The sequence below is a fragment of the Rattus rattus genome, chromosome 2 (genome assembly GCF_011064425.1).
Source record: "Rattus rattus isolate New Zealand chromosome 2, Rrattus_CSIRO_v1, whole genome shotgun sequence".
Taxonomy (NCBI): Eukaryota; Metazoa; Chordata; class Mammalia; order Rodentia; family Muridae; genus Rattus; species Rattus rattus.
The window spans coordinates 212,575,431-212,581,595 of record NC_046155.1 but is presented as its reverse complement, the minus strand read 5'-3'; positions in this window follow the sequence as shown (position 1 = coordinate 212,581,595).

The following is a 6,165-nucleotide window of genomic DNA, read 5'->3' as shown; positions in this document are numbered from 1 at the left end:
AAGTACACTGTTGCTCTCTTCAGACACACCAGAAGAGGGCATCAGATCCCATTGCAGATGGTTGTGAGCCACCATGTGGTCGCTGGGAATTGAACTCGGGACCCCTGGAAGAGGAGTCACTGCTCTTCACCACTGAGCCACGTCTCCAGCCCACAAAACATTTTTTATTAATTTATTTCTTTAATCAGTTTATATCCTCATTGCAGCCCCTTCCTCCCTCCTCCCATTCCCACCCTCCCAAACTTCTCCCCGCACTACCCCTTCCCCTTCAGCTCAAAGAAGGGAAAGCCTCCAGTGGACCCCACCCCACCCTGGGATGTCAATTGCGGCAGGACTAAGTGTGTTTCCTCCCACTGAGGCCAGACAAGGCGGCCCAGCGACAGGAAGGGGATTCAAAGGCAGGCAACAGAGCTGGAGACAGCCTCTCACTCCAATTGTTAGTGACCCTCATGAAGACGGAAATGCACTTTTGCTACGGATGTGTAGGCAGCCTAGGTCCATCTGCTGCCTGCTCTTTGGTTGGTTTGTCCGTCTCTGTGAGCCCTTATGGGTCCAAGTCAGTTTCCTCTTGTGCCCCACAAAACATACCCTGCATTTTATTATTACCTTACTTTTCTCTGAGAGAAATTCCAGAGCATGCCCACATGAACCACCACTTCTAAAAATACTGGCTCCTACTGCCTCTTAAACAGGGACAAGATCTTGGTTCCATAGAAATCCTTGTTTTGTTTCTGGTTTTTACCCTGAGGGCTTTCTTAATCCCCACTGTGCTCCCTCTTATTGTCTACCCAGAGACTCAAAACCAAAGTCATTTTCAGAATGTAATAGATAGATTCTGGCTCTTAGAATGTATTCACACATATATGCATAGTCTCTTTTCTCCTCCTCTTTTTTACTATTATAGTTCCAGGTTTTCTGTTTTCTGTATCTTACTTGGAATCTTTACGTATATCCTACTTTGTAGGAAAAGGTCAGATAGATTAGCTAGAAAGAGTTGATTGGCAGATCTAAGGAACATGAGAGGAATCAGAGTTGTTTGAGGTTAATAAACAACATCTATTGGGAATGAATAGGTTATTAAATTTAATATTTCATGCAGGTGAGAAAATACACTCATTAATAAAATTTTAATGAAGACAGTTAAAGAAAAGGAAATAAAATAAACTCGCCCAGGCCACCAGTGAGAAACACCTGTTAGCCATATATTAATAGCATTCTCCCGCCATTTTGTTGCCATATATGATCCAGACCAGGTAGAGCCTTGGCTTCCTCTATAACCATCTTTAGGACCCTCTGTGCTGTTCTCTATGCCCAGGACTCAGTCAGGGTCGTTCTGATAGACCATTCGGGATAACGCTCCATCCCTTCCCACCAATCACATGTGAAAACTGAGCTGCAGAAGAAGTGAGATCGCAACAGCAATGCACTAGTATGGGTTTCATAGAATGATTTGGGGTGTGGTGTGCCTCACCCTGTCTGTGCTGCCAATCAAACCTACAGTAGAAAGCCTTCTACATTCAATGCACACAACTTTCAATCCCTGAGTACCTGGAAGCATGATTTTTTTTTTCTTGAAAGAGCCTGTGACTCCCACAGCCTTGACTTTCAGTTTTTATTTTTTGGGTGTAACATCCTTGTCTCTCTCTCTCTCTCTCTTTTTTTTTTTTGTGTTGGACAATTACACGTCTGGCGGTGGATTTTCACCAATCAGCACAAAGACTAAGGAAGTCCTGAGTCCTGGGGAGGAGGGAACATTTGACAGTACCTACAGTCATGACTCAGAAAATGTTGCCTGGATTGAAATACTTGGAAGACGGCACAATAAGCGTTAAAGTTAGTTTCCCACTAATACTGCAAATCACTACGGCACATGAATCACAGAAGGTCAAATGAGTCATAACAGAACCTCCTTGAATATAAAAAACTATCTTCTTGATTTTCCCCACTCCTGGTTTTTGGTGCCGCTGCTGTCTTGGGTGAATGAATGTGCTTAGCTTCTCTATGTCTCACTTTCAACACCACACAATATGATCAACTCTGAAAAGATAACCCGAGGAACCGTCCATCTAAACACACACCCCTCCCTCCCTCCCCTTCCTCACAGGGTAGATGGAATTCAGAGTCAATGGCACGTGACATCACAGGCAAGCACTTGCTCCACTAACATATGTGAGCAGCTAACTCATTCTGCTGACCAATACTACAAATGCTCAAATTCTAGAATACATGCATTTACTTCCATTTGCACTTAATTGAATGTTAATGTCAACTGTGTCCTTTGCTGAGCATTTTCATGCTATTGATGTGGTTAGGACACAATTTGGAAATACAGCTACAATTAAGATTCCAGACCTAACTGCTGTTGTTCCTAATCACATGATCATCACAGCTCTGTAGAAGCACAGATAGATTGAGGATTATATTGTCACATTACTTAACGGTTATAAAACCAACAGAATATGAGTCACCAAACTGGAAGTGACTCACCAATATCTCTATTATGATGATTTTTTTTTGGTCCGGCAAATCTTCCCTCAATATAGAAGGAACTGCTTTATGTTGAAGCGTTTCATAAAATAAAACTGTAACGTGCTAGTGTCAATAAGTGTACATACTAGCAATAGCTGAAATCTTGGCATCAATGATTAAGCTTCTGATAATTATGTGAAATATGAATTGATATGTAACTATTTACATGAATACAAGAAATATGTTTTATTGGTTTATTTATTTATTTATTTATTTATTTATTCACATTTCAAATAGTATCCCCCTTCCTGGTTTCCCCTTCACAAACCCAAGCTCTTCTTGGCATCGACAATACTGTCTGCATTTGGTGTCTGCAGATGGGATGAATTCCTAGGTGGGGGCAAGTCTCTGGATGGCTTTTCCTCCAGTCTCTGCTCCACTCTTTGTCCCTGCATTTCCTTTAGACAGGAGCAATTCTGGGTTAATATTTTTGAGATGGGTGGGTGGCTCCATTCCTCAACTAAGGGCCATGCCTAACCACTGGATATGGTCTCTACAGGTTCTATCTCCCCCTTGTTTAGTATTTTTGACTAATGTCTTCCCAGTTCAGTCCTGGAAACCTCTTGCATCCCGGGCACCTGGGACTTTCTATATAATAACAAAATACTACAAATGTATTACGACATATATGTACACAGATATATGTGTATAAATAAGTACATAGACTCTTCATATCTAAACTACTGTCAGTAAAGACTGAGTAAAATGTTGGAAAAGCCTGTGATTCCAATTCCTTCCCTTTCCTTTTGTGAGGTAAACTGCGTGCCTTCCATCTCCCTTCCTGGTGAATTATCTCAGTATTGTGCCCACGCACATTATTTTGCCTTTCCTACTGATGTTATTTCCACAGAAACCAAAGAGATGATTCCTCTATGCTGGACTTTCCTTCTCCTTGACTTTGACCCAACGCCTTACCATCCACTCAACAAATGTCTCTGAGTTCTTGATTTGCTGACTGTGGACCAGGCAAAGCAATAGAGGACACTCTGAACTAAGACTATTTCCACTTTCTGGAAGCAGATGATATAAACATACAGATTAGGCGAGTGTCTGAGATAGATTAGTGAAAAGGAAAAGAAAGACATAAATATGAGGACAAGAGTGCAAATCCCCACATAAATGAAATGCTAATAAATGTGGCAGCCTGTCTGTAATCCCTGTCCTCAGAGTCAGAGACTCCAGATCCCTGGAGTAAGCTCGGCACCTAGACTAGCCTAATGCAGGAATTCTAGGTTCAAGTAAATGACCATGGCTCAGTATAAAAGGTAGAAGGTGGTTGGGAACACAACGGACATCAACTTCTTAACTACAGACATGTGAACACACCTACTTACATGCACAGAGACTATTCATACATTCATTCATACATACATACATACATACATACATACATACATACATATGCATGTAGAAATATCTATGGACTAAAATATTTAGATGGATGAATGGATGGATGGATATTCTTGTTGCTGAAGACTAGACCCAGAACCTAACTGATGCTAGGCAAACATTCTACTACTGATCACTACCCCCATGCCTGGTTTATTTTTCATGTGCCGTGTTTCTGAGGCTGATGTCTTTCTGAGAAAACTGGGTGGTAAGACAGTAACATCTGTCTTTTTAATGGAGAAACACCCACTACGGTTTTTGCTTTTGGTGGGAGAACAAACTCTCTAAAGTTGAGATATGATGACCAAGGAGAAGACAGTCATTTCTCTCCTTAGATGTCAATTTTTAACCTTTGTCCTTTAATCCCCTTGGTATCAAGGATTATTTTTTAATTGGTCCACTATCCTTACAATCAAAATATACTTTAATCACTGTGTATTTAATAGCTGCATTGTTGAAAATTCAAAACCCAATGAACTCAGTTATAAATAACTTAAAAATTAAAACATGACTCCAGGGAGAACTGGATAACTGTCTAGAATCACATAGACCAGTGGTTCTCAGCCTTCCTCAGGCTGCGGCCCTTTAATACAGTTCCTCCTGTTGTGATGACCCCAACCATAAAATTATTTTTGTTGTTACATCACAACTGTAAATTTGCTAATGTTGTGAATTATAATGTAAATATCCGTGTTTTCAGGTGATCTTAAGTGACTGATTTTAAAAGGGTCATTCAATTCCCAAAGAGGTCATGACCCACAGGTTGAGAACCACTGACCTAAACCAGTATCACGGAATAGAGTAATGAGTTTAGTATCCATGTGTCTATGGTTTGCTTCGCAATGAGTGTGAAAAAAGAAAAAACCACATCCGAGGGAGATTTTAGAATTATTTGCTAAAACCAGGAATGTTCATTTTATCATTCTCTGCACTCTCTGTACAACGGGAAATGACTTCTGAATCCTCTCCCTCATTTGTCATTGTCAGACATTAAATATAAATCAAATTTGCAAGTTTTTTTTAAAATGCATGCCAGAGCAGAATAATGTCATTGTCAACACTTTTAAACATTTTATGACTTTGGAATCTTTAAAAAAAAAAAAAGAAGAAGAAGCACATTGCCAAACTAATTAAAATTGCTCATGAATATTAATGACTGAGCTGGAAACAACTGCCACTAGGTGGCAAACAATCTACACATAGACTTACATGAAAGAGAACATGGTAAATAGGTTATGCTGTGCACATATTAACCTATAGAGTCTATAGGATGGTTAACCCTATGTGTTCCACCTAATAGTAATGACATTAAGTCTAATAGTTTAAACAGCGACAAATGACCTCTTTGAGAGGTCACGTTATCTTTTGTCTTACATGAAGTTTTTTTTTTTTTTAAATAAGGATATCGGATAAGGTATGTGGCTTTAGAATCTACCATTTACCAGAATGAATATCTGGGCTATGGACATTTGTAATTCCATTCAGATGGGCTATCAAAGAAAGGCATCCATGTGGTCGAACACAGCAGCAATGATGAAACACTGTGCCTAGAAGAACCTGAACTCCAGACTCCAGAGCTGCTGGCTGCCTTCACAGTTGGTATGGCTTCCAGTGTTAGGTCATGCTGGGATATTCCTTTCTGTTCGATTCAAAACTCCAAGGATAGGGAAAGGTCACACTGCAGTTAGTAGAATGCGGTTCTTTTCTTTTCTTTTCTTTTCTTTTCTTTTTTTTCTTTTCTTTTCTTTTCTTTTTTTTTTCCGGAGCTGGGGACCGAACTCAGGGCCTTGCGGTTGCTAGGCAAGCGCTCTACCACTGAGCTAAATCCCCAACCCCCTAGAATGCGGTTCTAAACTGTCAGGCTTGCACAGCAGCACAATTATTTCCTCGGTGTGAAAACATGGTCAGTGATATTAATGAGCCCAAATGGCAACTTTATCTTGAAAGAAGATCTTTGTCCCTATCTTCATGCCTTTGGTGTTGGCCACATGTGTGCCCGCCAAGTGGCACGTGAGCAAATATGATGTGCACAAGAGCCAATAGTCAGCTCCAAGGACTGCAGAGAGTTCCCACAGCCTCTCATGTTCATCCCCTCTGTGAGCAGCAAGAGCTCACCAGTCCTTCAGCATGAGGTCTGAAATGTGAAGATTCCTAGAGGAGAGATAGAGAAAGAGATGTGTAGCCAATGAAATAGAATCCAAGTATTTTCAGGGGTAAGTCACTGGGACCTCGAGGTCTCTTGTTTTC